Below are 18867 nucleotides of genomic sequence, written 5' to 3'. Positions count from 1 at the left end.
TATCTGCTCTTCCTAGGTAACACCAAACCCCAGAAATGCGTGGGTGTCAGCATCCAGAAACATCCTCACTTCATCTTTTCATCCGTCTTTCTCTTCTCACTATCCCAGGCCCCAGGCTCTTTTCAATCCTGGAAAAGAGAGTTTGCTGCTTCCATTACCAACCCAGGACAGGCAGGGTCCACCTTTAGGACCTCTTGCTTTCTCACGAGGTTTAGTCAAAACAGGAAACGGTGTTTGCAAGAGAGGTGTTTAAGGGAATTCCGTGGTGGTGCAGTGCTTAGGACTCCACGCTTCCACTGCGGGGTGTGTGTGTTCCATCCCTGGCCAGGGAACTAAGAGCCCATACTCCATCTGGTGCAGCCAAAGACATAAAAATAAAAAGAGAGAGAGATGCATTTAGAACTAATGAGAGTTAATTGATTAGTTGCATCTGTCTCTTTGCAACGCCATGGACTGTAGCTCACCAGGCTCCTCTGTCCATGGAATTCTCCAGGCAAGAATATCAGAGTGGGTTGCCACTTCCTCTTCTAGGGAATCTTCTTGACCCAGGGATTGAACCTGAGTCTCCCACACTGGAGGCAGATTCTTTTCCATCTGAGCAACCAGGGAAACTTAAGTCCTAGGTGGCGCTAGTGGTAAAGAATCCACCTGCTAAAGGTTGCCCACCTTTGCAGGTTATTTGGCTCGGTGCTCTTATCAGGACCCTGCTAAGAGCAGCCCTGCTGGCCCCATGTGGGAGGGTCACTGGAAAGCACTTTGCATGCCCTGCAAGAAGATGCAAGAGACGCAGTTTCGATCCCTGAGTCGGGAAGATCCCCTGGAGGAGGGAATGGCAACCCACTCCAGTATTCTTTCCTGGAAAATTCCATGGACAGAGGAGCCTGGAGAACTATAGTCCATGGGGCTGCAAAGAGTCAGACATGACTAAGTGACTGGGCACAATCACTTGTCATGAGGTCTTGGTCAAAAGGAGGCTGGAGTAACACAACCCTGATTAAATCTTAAGTAAGGTTTGGGAGACGGAGAAGGCAATGGCACCCCACTCCAGTACTTTTGCCTGGAAAATCCCATGGATGCAGGAGCCTGGTAGGCTGCAGTCCATGGGGTCGCTAAGAGTCAGACACGACTGAGCGACTTCACTTTCATTTTCACTTTCATGCATTGGAGAAGGAAATGGCAACCCACTCCAGTGTTCTTGCCTGGAGAATCCCAGGGATGGGGAAGCCTGGTGGGCTGCCATCTATGGGTTGCACAGAGTCGAACATGACTGAAGTGACTTAGCAGGAGCAGCAGCAAGGTTTGGGAGAAGAAATACAAGGAAGTCATTCAATCTCAAGCACCTCCTTGTATCTATTTTAAAATATATTAATTATCTTGTACTATCTTATTCCATTATCACCATTACTTTAATAAAGGGGAAACAAAGAGATGTTTTTATTGAGCAACAAGGGAAAGTAAAGAAGAAAGAAGTGGCTAGAAAAGGTAGGGTTTTGTGGACCCCAGGCTTCTGCTTGTGTCTGCCCTTCACACCAGGCTCTAAACTTCTCCAGGGCATCTTAGAACCATGGGGGATATTTGTGGAGTGAGTGAATGAATGACTTGTTTGCTTGTCCATCTTGGCAGATTATTCAGCCCTGCTGGGTCCCATGTGTGAGGGTTGCTGGAAATCACTTTGCACTCCCTGCAAGATTGTTCCTTCTGGACTTCCCAGGGCACAGGATGCTTCAGAGCCATCCCAGTCAGGGAGAGGAGAAGTTGGAGAAACAGCAACATTTTCCCGCGGCCCCAGACGGGGATTCCTGCTCTGCCATTTGAGAGACCAACATCCAGTGTCTTCCCGCTCCAGGCCTCAGGGTAGACCCACGAGAGGCAGTCAGGTAACCTGCCAGGTGCTTTCTTTTTCTCATCAGCATATAAATGACATCTGGCTGCCTTTTCGGCCAGAGGGAGGCTTCTACTTAATTCAGGCTCCAGAGAGATGTCTCCGGCATCCTGCAGCCCCGGCGGGGAGGTTTATCTAATTGAACATGCAGGCCCACCTCCATGTTCTGCTTCAGGAGTCTCTTGCTCTTTATTGCACACCCCACAACGCATGAGCTGTCACCTCTTCTGTGAAGTCTTCCCAGCCACGTGGCTCACAGCGCCCACTGGAGCCCCCCCACCCCCACCCCAGACTGCATCACCTGCACAGAACCCATTCAGGCACCCATTGGAGAAGGAAATGGCAACCCACTCCAGTATTCTTGCCTGGAGAATCCCAGGGACAGAGGAGCCTAGTGGGCTGCTGTCTATGGGGTCGCACAGAGTCGGACACGACTGAAGTGACTTAGCAGTAGCAGTCTTTGCTATGTAACAGCCAGCCCGCAACCTGTGGGCTGAAAACACTAAATGTCGTGAGCTCACAACTGGATGGGTGGTTATGATGGGCTCCTATATTTTTGGTCACTTGCCAGGCAGCTAGGTTCTGTGGGCTGGGGATGGAGCCACTGAGTCCAATATCTCTCATCCTCCAGGGGGCTAACCTGAGCTTGTTCACAGAAGCAAGGTTCCCAGATGAGGGATCTCTCAAGACCTAAGGGTGGAACTGTTGCAACACGCCTTCTGCCCCATTTTAATGGTTAAAGCAAACCACGATGGCCGGTGCTGATTCCAGGGTAAGGGAAACACATTCTACTCTCAAAGGGAAGAGAAGAAGAGTTTCGAATCCCCATCACACAGAGGTGTGCATATTAGGGAGGAAAACAGAATCTGCCTTCAGAGGTCTATTACTACTGTTCCATTATTTCAACTTGAACCTGAACAAGGTCTGAGGTTGAAATCCTGGAACATGAAGCTGGTGTAACTTTCAAGAGAAAATCTAATGTTTAGCCTAGACCTTGTTTTGGGGAGTCTTTAGATGGCTGTTTGAATTCTGTCTGCCACATACCTACAGTGTGACCTGGGGCAAGTCACATGTGCCCTTTTTGAGCTTCCATTCCCTTCTCAGCAAAATAATTGTTGTTTAGTCACTAAGTCATGTCAGACTCTTTGCAACCCTACAGACTGTAGCCTGCCAGGCTCCTCTGTCCATGGGGCTTCCCCGGCAAGAATACTGGAGTGAGGACATTAATTACATGAGTCTCACAGAACTAGTGTGTAAAGCCCTTAGCACAGTGCCTGGCACAAAGCATATGCTTAATGTAAGTGGCTTTTATTATCAGTATTTTCATTAAAAACAACTGGAATCACTTTTTCCCCCTGCCATAAATGAAAGTGATGGTATCTCTGTCCCAGTTTTTTATACTGCGAATTCCTCAAGGGCATGGATGGTGTGCACAAAAATATTCACTGTAGCTTTGTTTATAACAGGAACAGATTTGAAAGCAACATAAATAGCCAACAACAGGGGCTTGGTTAAATGAATTTTAGAATATTGACCCAAAGGATTGTGGTGTAGTCATTAAAAATTATGTAGAGCTGGGTGTGCTGACACTGAAAGCTGAACATGAAGTATTGTCAAGTGGAAAAGAAGGTTACAGAATAATACACATAGTACAAAACCATCTTTGTAAAATATATTTGTGTGTAGATAAACACATGGAAACCTTGGTGAAAAGGTAAATGTTAATGTGTCTCTCTGATGGGAGTGGGAATGTAGGATGTTTTTCCCCTTTTAACCCTAGTTTTTCTAATTGTTCTGTAATGGAATGTGTTACTTCACTAAACTTGTAAAAAAAAAATAAAATAAAAACTGCAACAGGAGAGCCGCTCTGGGTCACCATGAAGGCAGGCTGTAGAACCACAGCCACGTGCCAGGCTTTGAACTTGGCACCGGGGGTTTCTGAGCCTCTTGGTGTCAGGCCCTGTGCTGGGGGCCTGGAACGATGAAGCTGGTGACTCTGTGAGACTCTAAGGTGTGTTCGCCAGGAGCTCCTCAAGGGCCACAGAGTTCACGCCTGACCCTCTGAGCGGGGCTTTTTCTGGACACCTACAGATGCTAACTCCTCTTTTTGCTCCTTGCAACTTCACAGTGCCTGTGAAGTTAGTGTTGGGGGAGAGGTGCTGTGCTTTCCTCAGGGGCTGCCCCCTCCCCATCCAAGCAGCCTGGGACTGGAGGGAGGAGGGCTGGACTCAGGTGCCCAAGTTTGCAGCCCAGGCTGTGGCGGTGGATGGGAGCTGGAGGGCTTAGAACACATGGGCAGAAGCCGCCAGATCCCTGCCCTGCCTTCACGGCCGATTAAGAGCAGCACTACCCACCCCACAGGTCTGAAAGGAAGCACGAGACAGCACTTGCCACTGTGCAGAGAAGGGCTGAGCTATTTAAAAATCACGATGTCCATTAGCCATTATTTCATCAGGAGAGCCCTCAGGCCCTCGGGGAAATGAGTGGTCCACCCTGGCAATGGTCCACTCTCTCCCAGGCTCACCTAAATCCCCTGCTGACTCTGCACCCCGGTTCTGTGCACTCTCCTAGGCCCCGAAGCATCCCCCTTAGTTCTTTCTTTTACCAACAGACCTTGCTTCTCCTGGAAGAGCCTTGTGGGTCAGTTTGTCCTCTTTAGAGTTTGCTGAAAGCAAAACTAACAATTCCGACCACTGCTACAAAAGAAAACCGGATGCTTTTTACCATAAAGCTATTTGTCACATCGGGAACACACACACACACATGTCAGTAAATGGTGGATTACCTTGATGGAACAGCTGTGGCTGAATTCTGGCAGCCGAGAAAGACTGAAACAGCTGCTGAAATGGCAAAATGATTGGGGGCTCGAGGGGCATGGGAATGAGGGGATTAAGATGATCAAAGAGAACAGAGTTTAGGGCAAGAATACACTGACATTTAGAACATTTAGCTAAGGCACTTACTGAAAATCTCTGGGTAGATCAAGATGTCCATTTCCCTGGTTAGTCACCAGGAAGCCTGGCGGATGTGGCATCCACCCTTGGAGTGCCAAAATGCAGACATTTGTGGGCGTGTGTGGATGTGCTGTTGAGTCACAATATTGTTAATTATGAGGAAGTTTAGGAATTGAGGCAAACTTTCTCCCACCCCCATTTGCTGACAATTAAGGCAGGCTGGCTGTGAATTACCAGCCATCATTCTTTCCATTTCCAACTCCCGTAATTGGATTAGAACGCCTATGTGAAACAAGCATGCCTCCAGAACTTGAGCTAAGTTAGAGCCCTTTATAAATTAGGCAATAAATTGGAGTATGTTTCCCCATCTGGTACCCAGACGTAGGAAATCTGCGATGTAGCATGAGACACAAGGATCTACAACAAAGCCCTGTGGTGTTTACGTTTTTGGGTGGCGTAGAGGCGTGGTAGAAACTCTGGGGTTCATAGTAACTGCCGAGATGCCACTTCTCACCCTGCCATTTATTACCTACATCACCTTGGACAAGGGTTTTAAATCTCTCTGTGTGTCTCAGTATTTTCATCAGCAAAATGGGAATAATAAGAGCACCTGCTTCATAAGGTTCTCGCAAAGTTTAATAAGATCATCCGTGTTGAGTGCTTAGGATGCCATCTGGCAGACAGGCAAACGTTAACAAGCTCTACTGCTACAATTAAAGTTCATAAAATTCCAAGAGCACAGAGGCATCCTGGAGACCTTTCGAACAACGCAAGGCAAATGCGGCATCAGTCAGCTCTTTCTCAGACAAGGTGGCCACCCTGTCACAAGCGTCCACCCTAACCAGCTCAGGTGAAACCCGACCTTCTGCCCAGTTTCATGGCTGTACCCTTATAGCTGGATGAGTCTGGAGGAAAACCCCACACTGTCCTGACTGCTCCCTCTCTCAGTGTCTGCCACCCAACCTCAGACAAGCCTTTTGTGCAACCTGGTAATTATCCTGCATGCTCTGGGCTCACTTCCTTCCCCCTCTTCTAGAAAACTGTTTCTGTTTCACGCCACCTCCCTCCTCTTCAACCTTGGCTATAATCTCGCTTCCTAGTTCATTCAGAAAATGGAAACACTCGGAGAATAACTCACAGGTTTCCAGCACCTCTGCTAACAGCTAGATTGATACCTGTGTCTGCCCATGAGAGCTACCTGTCCTCCTGCTGACCTGCACATGCTCCTGTCTCCAGCCACCCTCCCACCACTCATGTACTGAGTCTCATCCCCTTCTTGCCTCTGAAGAATGTCTGTCAATGTGAAAATATCTCCTCTGTTTTCCTCATATCAATTTCCTTTTTCTTTTGAATCATTCTCATAAGCATCCAAACATTGACTTTTTAAAGAAAAAAAAACTCTTGATTACAAGTGCGTGGGCCTAGATACCGCCCCATTCCTCCACCCTCCTAGGTCAGCGTAGCTTTTCAGAAGCATTTCCTGTTCTGGCTGTATCCATGGCCTTTCCTTCTGTTCTCCTCGAACCCACTTGAATTTGGTGTTCCTATGGCTCCACCAAACAGCTCCACCGAACAGTGGGCATCAGTGGCTTCATGCTGCCTGATCCTAGGTGGGGTATCAGCAGTCATTGGCTCAGCTGATCGTTCCCTCCTTCCTGAAATACTTTCTGCTCTCCGGTTCTGATTCTTCTCTTGCCTTCTTGGGCAGGAAGTCTTCTCATCCTCCTTTGCTGGCTTGTTCTCAGCTCTCTTGCCTTTCAGTGTGGAAATACAGTGTAACTCAGTCTCAGACTTTCTCTCTTCTCTGAACTAGGCTGTCTTATCGTGTCCTGTGACTTTGAATTGATCATCGCCACTTGAATATCTAATGGACATCTCCAACCTAAAGTAACCAAAACTTGAACTCTTGATAGCTAACCCCACACCAGCTTCTCTTGAGGTCTTTCCCATCTCAGAAAATGGCAACTATATTCTTCCAGTTGTACAAGCCCCAAGTCTTAAAACTATCCCCACCTCTCTCTCTCTCCCTTCCATATTCAGTTTGCCAGTCCATTCTTTCAAAACTTCTACCACCACTGATGCTATTACCCTGGCAAAAGACTTCATCATCTCTTACCTGGATTGTTTCAATAGCCTTTTCTATAGACTGAATATATGTTCCTGCAATGTGTGAAGCTGTAATAGCGGGAGGACTGCATGGGGCCTTTGGTGGAGTCAGGGGAGAAGGCCTTTCCCCATATCCTCCGCTTTAGCTCCTTTTTGAGGTCTCTTGCATGCATGCTCAATCGTGTCTGACACTTGGTGACCCCATGGACTATAACCTGTCAGGCTCCTCTGTCTGTGGGATTTTCCAGGCAAGAATATTGGAATGGGTTGCCATTTCCTCCTCCAGGGGATCTTCCCAACCCAGGTATTGAACCCACTTCTCCTGAGTCTCCTGAATTGCAGGCAGAATCTTTACCACTTGAGCAACTGGAAAGTATCTAGACAATAGTATTTGATACACATTTCCTGAGTTGCTTTGCAGATGTTAGAAAACCTCCCCCCCTCCAACAAATGAAAGATGTTAACTACTTGATGACTGTGAGCACATAGCCCCAGGCCTCCTGGAGCCTAAGGACAGATAATGTTCAACCCTGTGACACCACCCTGCTCCCTCACCATTAGCCAATCAGAGAATTGTGTACAAGCTGACCACAGACCCTGGGACTCCACCTCCCCTTCACTTGGTTTTTAAAAGTGCTTTACTGAAACCCTTTAGGGAGTTTCAGGGTCTTTTTAGTAGGGCATGAACCACCTGTCTCCTTGCATGGTCTTGCAATGAACATTTTTCTGCTCCAAACTACAATGTTTCAGTTTGTTTGGCCCCACTGTGCATTGGGCACATGAACTTGCAAACTGGTGTTAAAACAAACGCCCAAAGTGATGGTAGCAAGACATGGGGCCTTGGGGAGGTGATTAGGTCATAAGGGTGGAGTCTTCATGAATGGGATTAGTGCCCTCATAAGAGGCTTCTTCCATCGTGTTAGGACACAGTGAGAAGATAGTTGTCTATGAACAAGTAAGTGGGCCCTCACCAGTCGCTGAATCTCTCAGTGTCTTGACCTTGGGCTTCCCAGCCTCTAGACAATAAATAAATGTTTATTGTTTATAAGCCATCGAGTTTATGGGTTTTATTTAGTTATTTTTTTGGTCGTAGTAGCCTTTTTTTATCAGTCCTCTGGTTTCTATCATCACACTCCTACATGTATTCTCAACATAGCAGCTCAGTAGATTTTTGATCCTTTAAAATGTACATCAGACCACATCACTTCTCGGCTACAAACTCTCCCTTAACTTCTATTTCACCTGGAGAAAAAGCCAAAGGCCTTGCAATGGCCTATAAGGGACAAATGTATCCACTGTCCTTAAGATGTCAGCTCCTGTGACTTTTGTCAGCATTGACTATTCTTTTTCTCTTAAAGTTGATTTACAATGTTGTGCTAAATTTTTCTACACAGCAATGTGATCCAGTTACACATATATAGATAGATACATTTTTAAAATATTCTTTTCCATTATGGTTTATCATAGGATATTGAATATAGTTCCCTGTGCTATACAGTCGGACCCTGTTGTTTATCCATTCTATATATACCAGTTTTCATCCACTAATCCCAACCTCACACTCCATCCATCCCCCAACCTCTTTCTCCTTGGCAACCGCATTCTGTTCTGTGTCCATGATTCTGTTTCTGTTTCATAGACAGATTCATTTGTGTCATATTATAGATTCCAGTAACATGAATGCAGCTAGAGATTATCATACTAAGTGAAGTAAGCCAGGAATATAAGTATCAAATGATATCACTTATGTGTAGACTCTAAAATATGACACTAACAAACCTATCTGTGAAACAGAGACAGAATCACGGACTATTCTCTCCATTCTGCCCTCTTTGTTGTTCCTTGAATGCACCCAGCAAGCAGGAGTCCACAAGGACGCTCAGAACTTTTGCACTTACTTGCTCTTCTCTCTCTCCTGGAACCAGAGGACCCAGAGGAAGAGCTTTCTTTCTCTGGATGCCCATGACTTACCTCATTCAAGTCTTTGTGCAAATTTCATCTCCCCGGAGAGAACTTCTCTGACCTCTCCGCCCCTGTTCTCATCACCACTGTCCACATTACTTCTTCAATAGCCAGGCTTCTAATCTGTTTTGTTCATTGATATAGCCCCAGAACCCAGCACACTTAGTCATTCTCAGTGAATTTTTGCTTAATGGATGGATAAATGAACCTACCCTCCAACCCCTTGTCATGGGTGTCCAGAAGTTACAGTGTTAGGCTGGAGGCATGATAGGGTAAATGGGAAGGAGCTGGGAGGTGCGTACAATTTTTTAGCTTGTACATTATTTATGACAACCTCTCTCACAGGGTACAGTTTGGCCTGGGACATGGAGACAACCAAGTCTTCCAAGATTCTACAATTCCAACATTTCTGTCTTGATTTACATAATTCCTGGGCCATCATGGCTGAGATTGGAGAGGATCCATGAATGGTGTATGTACCAAGCATTTGCTACAGGTCTCCAGACCACCATGGAATGTCACTCTGCGGGCATGTTATGTGTCTTTTAGAAACTCCTCGTGGACAGGGAGGGATGCTTCCTCTTTGTGTTGTCCTCCCCTGAATCCTAGGGTTCTGACATGAATTGGGCATATAGTAAAGGATTATTGAAAAAACGATTGCTCTAAAATGTAGGATCTATGAAAGGCTGAGAGATGTTCTGTCATGGGGTTTACCATCCGACTCTGTAACTAGCACTGGAACTAACTGATTGCCCTTTGCAATTATGGCGAGCCTGCGTACCTATGTTCTTGTCCCAGCAGAGATGTGTCAGTAAGTATCACCCCCAAATCTCAGCAGCTTAAAAAAATAAAGCTTATTTTTCACCCATGAAAAGTCCAATCAAGTGTTTAGACAGTGGCCTTCCATGAAGCAATTCTGTGACCCAGATCTCTACATCTTGTGGTTGTACCACCTTTTAGGGTCTAGGGGTCCTCTGTTAGACCCTCTGCTGTCAGGCAGGGAAAGGGAACATCAAGAATGGGAGGAGTGTATGAGTCAGGCTTAGACATGTGAACATGCTCGCTCTCATTCCATTGCCCACAACTTAGATCACATCTAGCTCTAAGGGAATCTGGGAGAGACTCTCTAGCCATGTGGCCTAGAGAGCAAGGAAATGGTTTTGATGAATAGCAGTTTAGTCACCGTCACAAAAGGAAAATTGAAGGTCAACATTAGCCTGCCCCAGGCCACATACTGAAAACTCTGTTTCTTGGATAACCTTGGCTAGTTAAATTCACTATGCTTCACTTTTTTCTCTCCAAAATATCCTCTTCCCCCATTCCCTTTTCTCCTAATCCTATACCTTCCATGAAGGTAAAGATTTTATTATTTATTTGACCACTACCTGGCTGTTTTTCAGCTTTTAAGGTTCTTCTGGCTGGCCTATTTCACAACCCAAGCTGATAATTGAGATCTGGTACATGGAAGAAATGTCCATCTTGTGACACTACTGTTTTGTTATTGAGAGTGTCCTACGCAGAAGCTTCCTCCAGCCCAGCGTTTCTCATGATGTACTCTGCACATAAGTTAAATAAGCAGGGTGGCAATATACAGCCTTGACATACTCCTTTTCCTATTTGGAACCAGTCTGTTGTTCCATGTCCAGTTCTAACTGTTGCTTCCTGACCTGCATACAGGTTTCTCAAGAGGCAGGTCAGGTGGTCTGGTATTCCTATCTCTTTCAGAATTTTCCACAGTTTATTGTGATCCACACAGTCAAAGGCTTTGGCATAGTCAATAAAGCAGAAATGTTTTTCTGGAACTCTCTTTCTTTTTTGATGATCCAGCAGATGTTGGCACTTTGATCTCTGGTTCCTCTGCCTTTTCTAAAAGCAGCCTGAACATCTGGAAGTTCATGGTTCATGTATTGCTGAAGCCTTGCTTGGAGAATTGTAAGCATTACTTTACTAGCGTGTGAGATGAGTGCAATTGTGCAGTAGTTTGAGCATTCTTTGGCATTGCCTTTCTTTGGGATTGGAATGAAAACTGACATTTTCCAGTCCTGTGGCCACTGCTGGGCTGGAGGAAGCACAAGCTGGAATCAAGATTGCCAGGAGAAATATAGATAACCTCAGATATGCAGATAACACTACCTTTATGGCAGAAAGTGAAGAAAAACTAGAGCCTCTTGATAAAAGTGAAAGAGGAGAGTGAAAACATTGGCTTAAAGCTCAACATTCAGAAAACTAAGATCATGGCATCTGGTCCCATCACCTCATGGAAAATAAATGGGGAAACAGTGGAAACAGTGGCTGCCTTTATTTCTCTGGGCTTCAAAATCTCTGCAGATGGTGACTGCAGCCATGAAATTAAAAGACGCTTTCTCCTTGGAAGGAAAGTTATGACCAACCTAGATAGCATATTGAAAAGCAGAGACATTACTTTGTCAACAAAGGTCTGTCTAGTTAAGGCTATGGTTTTTCCAATGGTCATGTATGGATGTGAGAGTTGGACTGTGAAGAAAGCTGAGTGCTGAAGAATTGATGCTTTTGAACTGTGGTGTTGGAGAAGACTCTTAAGAGTCCCTTGGACTTCAAGGAGAGCCAACCAGTAGATCCTAAAGGAGGTCAGTCCTGGATGTTCATTGGAAGGACTGATGTTGAAGCTAAACTCCAATACTCTGGCCACTTCATGCGAAGAGTTGACTCATTGGAAAAGACCCTGATGTTGGGAGGGATTGGGGCAGGAGGAAAAGGGGACAACAGAGGATGAGATGGTTGGATGGCATCACCAATTCAATGGACATGAGTTTGGGTGGACTCCAGGAGTTGGTGATGGACAGGGAGGCCTGGCGTGCTGCGGTTCATAGGGTCGCAAAGAGTCAGACATGACTCAGGGACTGAACTGAACTGAACTAGGCAGAAGCAACAACATATGCAAAGGCCTTGAGATGGGGAAGGCTCAGGGTGGCTGAAGAGCCTCTCGTGAGGGCTCCCGTATCAGTCAGCCCTGGAGTCTAGCATTCAGTTAGCTGAGTGAACTTAGACAGGTTATATGATATCCAGGACTGTTTTCATTTTTGTAAACTAGGATAATATTGGCATTGATTTCATAAGTGTATTATGAGAAGTGAGTGAGATGACACAGTCAGAGCACTTAGGGTGGTGTCTGGCAAGTTAGCCGTCATTATAGTTATTATAGGAGCACTGTGTGTATGTGTGTGCTCAGTCATGTCCGACTCTTTGTGGCCTCAGGAACTGTAAGCCCACCAGGCTCCTCTGCCCATGGACTTTTCCAGGTAAGACTACTAGAGAGGGATGCCATTTCCTACTCCAGGGGATCTTCCCAACCTAGGGATCAAACGTCTCTTGAGTCTCCTGCATTGGCAGGCAAACTCTTTACCACTGGTGCCTCCTTGGAAGCCCAGTATTTTATCATAACTAACAGTCATTCTTTGTCTGGATTCTTGGTTCAGAGAACTATTCCTCCCAGGCAGTTTCTACCTTTCTAATCCAGTGCCCAAATGGCATAACTACAGCTCCCTGAGGCAGATTGCATTTTTATTACAGATGCTGCTGCTCAGTTGAAATCTAAGCTCTAGCTTTGTGACCTTACTTTTCAGGTAGCATGTGTCCTGAGTGCTTGAACTTTGATCAGCATAAGATTCATCTGTCTACTCCTGCCCTGCTTTTCCATAATTGCATTTGCTTTGTACAGCTTGGGTCAGAGTTACATTCACTGGATTGGCCATTCTAGAAATCCTGACTTTGCCAGGGATTTCATGTTCATCTGTGCTGCAACTGTATTGAAATTTCAACTCAGAGTCAGAGCCAGTAGTGTCTCTGAAGCCTGTCAGATTCAAACCCTTGTGAATGAGAAGAGTGTGGCCAGGCTCTCTGATGTTCCCTGTTGACCCTCCTCCCCAGGCACCCTCCCCTGCTCCTTGAGGGCTAGCTTCAGACAGACAGGGTTCAATAGGATTGCCAGAAAGCCTGCTAGGTCAGGCCCTCTGGAAACAAGAAATCTCTGTACAACCAAGGGAATTTCTAGCCCCCTATCTAATGGCCTTTCATTCCAAGCAACGTGCAACAAACAGACATTCCAACAGGACAAAGGCATTCTGGCAGCTTGTGGAGTTCGTTGTGGTGAGGCTCCAAGCTTAAGAGAACTCGTTTGCTACTGACATTGTCTACAGCATTCGCCTACACACACGCACACACACACACACCAGTGAGGTTCAACCCTTCATGGAGACTCTCTAATTTAGCTCCGGAAGAATTTGATTAACATGTATTATGTTGGCAAGTACTAAGATCAGCATTAAGAACATGAATATAAATAAGGCTGCTGCTTTCCTTGAGGAATCTGTAGTCTAAATACACAACAGATTACATAACAGTATACAAAATGCTGCAGTAAGAGTGAGCTTTACGTATGATGAGAACACTGAAGAGAAAGGGGACACATTTTTTTCCTGCCAGAGGAGGGTGAGTCAGGCGCATCTTCATGGAAAAAGGGACACAGCGGACTTGAAGAGAAAGACAGAAAATCAGGAAAGTGTTGAATGAGGTTATTTTGGTTGCAAGTAACAAAAATGAACTAGTTAGTTAAAATAAAAGTGGGTTATTGAACAAGTCCTGATTTTTTCAAAGAATCCAAGGGAGAGAGGAGCAAGTAAATTTCAAAAATGGCAAGAACCCAGAAGTTTGGGAGACCATGGCAGCAAGAATCCATGCTCTACCTTTCTAGAAGAGTGTACCTAAACATAACTGTCATCCATCAGCTCCTAGCCTCTTGGTGTCTTCGTCCAAAATTTCAATTCTTAGATGAATCTGATTGGCCCAGCTTGAGTCGCAGGTTGATTCTTGGTTTATTTACCTGAAACCTGAGATCTCGTAGTAGAGACCCAAACATTGAATCCAGGGCACTTCCCAAGGAGGGGTCATCATATGGGCTTAATGTCCACCCCTGGAGATGGCTATATCAAGGAGAGAGAATGTTTGCTTGGAGAGGGCAGTGTCAACAAACTCATTCAGGCATGGAGGTAAAAAGATATATGGTGTGATTGTGGCAAAACAGTGACTTTGTTGCTATTTCTTTGTGCCATCTCTGTGACATGACATGTACACTGAACATCCATTGATCATATCACAATTTGTATGCACAAAAGGAACCTGCTATTTACAGTCCTTTCAATTGAGGTTTGTGGGCTAACTTAAAAGGGCACTTATTAGAAACCTATTAGGGGTGAATGGGTTGCAAATGGAAAGGAAAGTGATGAAAAAAAGTCACACTTTAAATTAGCAGCATCTGGACACCTCTTTGCAGCCAAAGATGGAGAAGCTCTATACAGTCAGCAAAAACAAGACCAGGAGCTGACTGTGGCTCAGATCTTGAACTCCTTATTGCCAAATTCAGACTTAAATTCAAGAAAGTAAGGAAAACCACTACACCATTCAGGTATGACCTAAATCAAATCCCTTATGATTATACAGTGGAAGTGAGAAATAGATTTAAGGGCCTAGATCTGATAGAGTGCCTGATGAACTATGGACGGAGGTTAGTGACATTGTACAGGAGGCAGGGATCAAGACTATCCCCATGGAAAAGAAATGCAAAAAAGCAAAATGGCTGTCTGGGGAAGCCTTACAAATAGCTGTGAAAAGAAGAGAAGCGAAAAGCAAAGGAGAAAAGGAAAGATATAAGCACTTGAATGCAGAGCCCCAAAGAATAGCAAGGAGAGATAAGAAAGCCTTCCTCAGTGATCAATGCAAAGAAACAGAGGAAAACAACAGAATGGGACAGACTAGAGAACTCTTTAAGAAAATTAGAGATATGAAGGGAACATTTCATGTGAAGATGGGCTAGATAAAGGACAGAAATGGTATGGACCTAACAGAAGCAGAAGATATTAAGGTGGCAAGAATACACAGGAGAACTGTACAAAAAAGAGCTTCGTGACCCAAAAAATCATGATGGTATGATCACTCAGCTAGAGCCAGACATCCTAGAATGTGAAGTCAAGTGGGCCTTAGAAAGCATTACTACGAACAAAGCTAGTGGAGGTGATGGAATTCCAGTTGAGCTATTTCAAATCCTGAAAGATGATGCTGTGAAAGTGCTACACTCAATATGCCAGCAAATTTGGAAAACTCAGCAGTGTCCACAGGACTGGAAAATGTCAGTTTTCATTCCAATCCCAAAGAAAGGCAATGCCAAAGGATGCTCAAACTACCACACAATTGCACTCATCTCACACACTAGTAAAGTAATGCTTAAAATTCTCCAAGCAAGGTTTCAGCAATACATGAACCATGAACTTCCAGATGTTCAGGCTGCTTTTAGAAAAGGCAAGAGGAACCAGAGATCAAAGTGCCAACATCCGCTGGATCATCAAAAAAGAAAGAGAGTTCCAGAAAAACATCTATTTCTGCTTTATTGACTATGCCAAAGCCTTTGACTGTGTGGATTACAATAAAGTGTGGAAAATTCTTCAAGAGATGGGAATACCAGACCACCTGACCTGCCTCTTGAGAAACCTGTATGCAGGTCAGGAAGCAACAGTTAGAACTGGACATGGAACAACAGACTGGTTCCAAATAGGAAAAGGAGTATGTTAAGGTTGTATATTGTCACCCTGCTTATTTAACTTCTATGCAGAGCAGTACATCATGAGAAATGCTAGGCTGGAAGAAGCACAAGCTGGAATCAAGATCGCTGGGAGAAATATAAATAACCTCAGATATGCAGATGACACCACCCTTATGGCAGAAAGTGAAGAGGAACTAAAAAGCCTCTTGATGAAAGTGAAAGAGAAGAGTGAAAAAGTTGGCTTAAAGCTCAACATTCAGAAAACGAAGATCAAGGCATCTGGTCCCATCATTTCATGGGAAATAGATGGGGAAACAGTGGAAACAGTGTCAGACTTCATTTTTTTTTTTTTTTTTTTTTGGTCTCCAAAATCACTGCAGATGGTGACTGCAGCCATGACATTAAAAGACATTTACTCCTTGGAAGGAAAATTATGAACAACTTAGATAGCATATTAAAAAGCAGAGATATTACTTTGCCAGCAAAGGTCCATCTAGTCAAGGCTATGGTTTTTCCAGTGGTAATGTATGGATGTGAGAGTTGGACTGTGAAGAAAGCTGAGTGCCAAATAATTGATGGTTTTGAACTGTGGTGTTGGAGAAGACTCTTGAGAGTCCCTTGGACTGCAAGGAGATCCAACCAGTCCATCCTAAAGGAGATCAGTCCTGGGTGTTCATTGGAAGGACTGATGCTAAAGCTGAAACTCCAATACTTTGCCCACCTCATGTGAGGAGTTGACTCATTGGAAAAGACTCTGATGCTGGGAGGGATTGGGGCAGGAGGAGAAGGGGATGACAGAGGATGAGACGGCTGGATGGTATCACTGACTTGGTGGACATAAGTTTGAGTGAACTCCTGGAGTTGGTGATGGACAGGGAGGCCTGGTGTGCTGCAATTCATGGGGTCACAAAGAGTCGGACACAACTGAGTGACTGAACTGAACTGAACTGAACTAGACACCTCTAGGAAATCTTAGTGGCAGACACCTCCCCCGCCTTCCTCTGATCACCTCTGCTGGAATGAATGAAGTTGAACCATGTACAGTGTATGTAATAAGGCTTCTGGGGAGTTGGCAAATTGAGGTTCTGTCATGACTTAGAGGATGAACATGAAAGAGTGAGTCATATGTCTCTGTATATGACACCTCCCCACCCCTCTCTCTTCCTTGCCTAGCATTCATTGCCCTTTTCTAACACATTCTCAATTTTTAAAATTTTATTTATTTATTATTATTATTTTTTTTTTTTAGAATTATCTCCTTCTGGTGGATCTTTCCCCTCAGGGCTTTGGTGCAGTCAAAAGTAAACCTGTGAATAAAACTTACTTCTTCAGACTCTGTCTCCCTGAACTTTGAATCGTGAGCAAGAGCACAAGGTAGAACACACTGTTCTTGGTGAGATGTTGAGTCCAGGTGTCAGTGATGCAGCAGAGAAACTGAGAAGAGTCCCAGGGGAATGTGGCTGTGGCCAGTCTTCCTCTCTCTGCCCTGGTTCAGCCAAGGGCAGGCCCAAGACTGGGACTCCATGTTCAGATCCCTCATCTCCGTCTTTATTGGGAGCCTGTATTAGGGAAAGAGGGAGGCAGAAAATTACCCTCACTCAGCAAAGCAGGTGTCTGTTCTTACTGACTACAGTAAAGAAATTAACTGGAGCATTTTACAGTTTGAAGAGAAAGGGGCAAAGCAAAATTGTTTCGGAGTTCATGCTAGCCAGTCACTACTTCTAACACCACTGTGAGAGTTATCGGGAGAACCCAAGGGTGTTGTTTGGTAGGTCTGTTTGGGCAGTCATCCATTCTTATTGGATGGGAGCTCTGTTCTGATGGATCAGTGCATCTGCTGTGATTGGCCAATGCAACATGCTGATTGGTTGGCAGGAGTGTCATGTGTACATGTGTGCTAGCTAAGTCACTTCAGTTGCATCCAACTCTTTGCAACCCTGTGGACCATAGCCCACCAGGCTCTTCTGTCCATGGGATTCTCCAGACAAGCGTACTGGAGTGGGTTGCCATGCCCTCCTCCAGGGCAGGAGTGTCTTCAGTTCAGTTCAGTCGCTCAGTCGTGTCTGACTCTTTGCGACTCCATGGACTGCAGCACGCCAGGCCTCCCTGTCCATCACCAACTCCTGGAGTTTACTCAAACTCATGTCCATCGAGTCTGTGATGCCATCCAACCATCTCATCCTCTGTTGTCCCCTTCTCCTCCCGCCTTCAATCTTTCCCAGCATCAGGGTCTTTTCAAATGAGTCAGCTCTCCTCATGAGGTGGCCAAAGTATTGGAGTTTCAGCTTCAACATCAGTCCAACCAATGAACACCCAGGACTTATCAGCTGGTAAATATGTTGGATCTCATCTGTATTTACTATGTGTAAGGCACTCTGCCCAGTGTTTTACAGACATCATCTCTGTACAAATCTCATCATCTGTACATCATCAAATCTTTACAGATTTCATTAAACATTTATTAGGTATGGGCCTTATTTTGTGAGTTTTATTGATTCCCATTTCATAGATGAGAAAACAGAGATTCAGAAAGGCTGTTTCCTTGTCCCTTAGTAGAACAACTAGTGAGTAGTGAGCTGGGGACTTGAACCAGAGCCCACACTCTTCACTCCTTAGTTATCCCACCCCAGTTACCCAAGATTACTCACTTCTGCATAACAGTCTCCTCTCTGAACTTACGGCTCTTTGAGCCATGTCTTGAAGTATTATTACCTTGACTTTCATTTATCAGATTGGCAAATGTTGGGAACACAGGTGCAGGGGTAATTTGAGACTATTAGAGAAAATGGCCTTGTCTGGATATTTTCAACCTTTATTGTTAATCAGCAGGACATGCTGTCCAAACATGATCTCATATGGAAACTTGGTGCTGAGAGCCCAGGGACCCTGGCTGAAGAGGAGCTCAGGATTGCATTGTGAGAAACACTTGTCCTAAAGCCCATTGAAATCCTCCTGGCTGGGATGCCCTCTGAAGTGAGGGAAGCCAAGGTGGCATGTACACATGCCACTCTTCTTGTACACACTGGTTGGCAAGAACTCGGACAGACTCTGTTATCACAGACTTAGCACTACACAGCCCTGCATGCCCTGACCCAGGCTACAGAGGCTCTGGGCACCTCAGCCACCAGGAGGTATGGCCTGGAATTAGTTTTCTTTCTGGAGAGCTGCAGACCCCATGGGAACCACAGCCACAGTGGCCCAGTAGAACTTTGGCACCTACAGTACTGTCCCTATTCCTCTCCTCGAGCTTTTGCCTCCATTTACTTCTTTCCTCCACAGCTACCTCTGTGCCAGAGCCCTGTCCTAAGTCCCAGCCTACTTGGTGGGGCCTCAAGGTACTCCTCAGGCATTTGTGGGACCCAGTCTTCACTTCTTTCTTATATGCTCCTCTG

The sequence above is a fragment of the Bos indicus x Bos taurus genome, chromosome 3, assembly GCF_003369695.1.
Source record: "Bos indicus x Bos taurus breed Angus x Brahman F1 hybrid chromosome 3, Bos_hybrid_MaternalHap_v2.0, whole genome shotgun sequence".
NCBI lineage: Eukaryota > Metazoa > Chordata > Mammalia > Artiodactyla > Bovidae > Bos > Bos indicus x Bos taurus.
The sequence above is the reverse complement of the archived record's forward strand: the minus strand, read 5'-3'. Positions refer to the sequence as shown.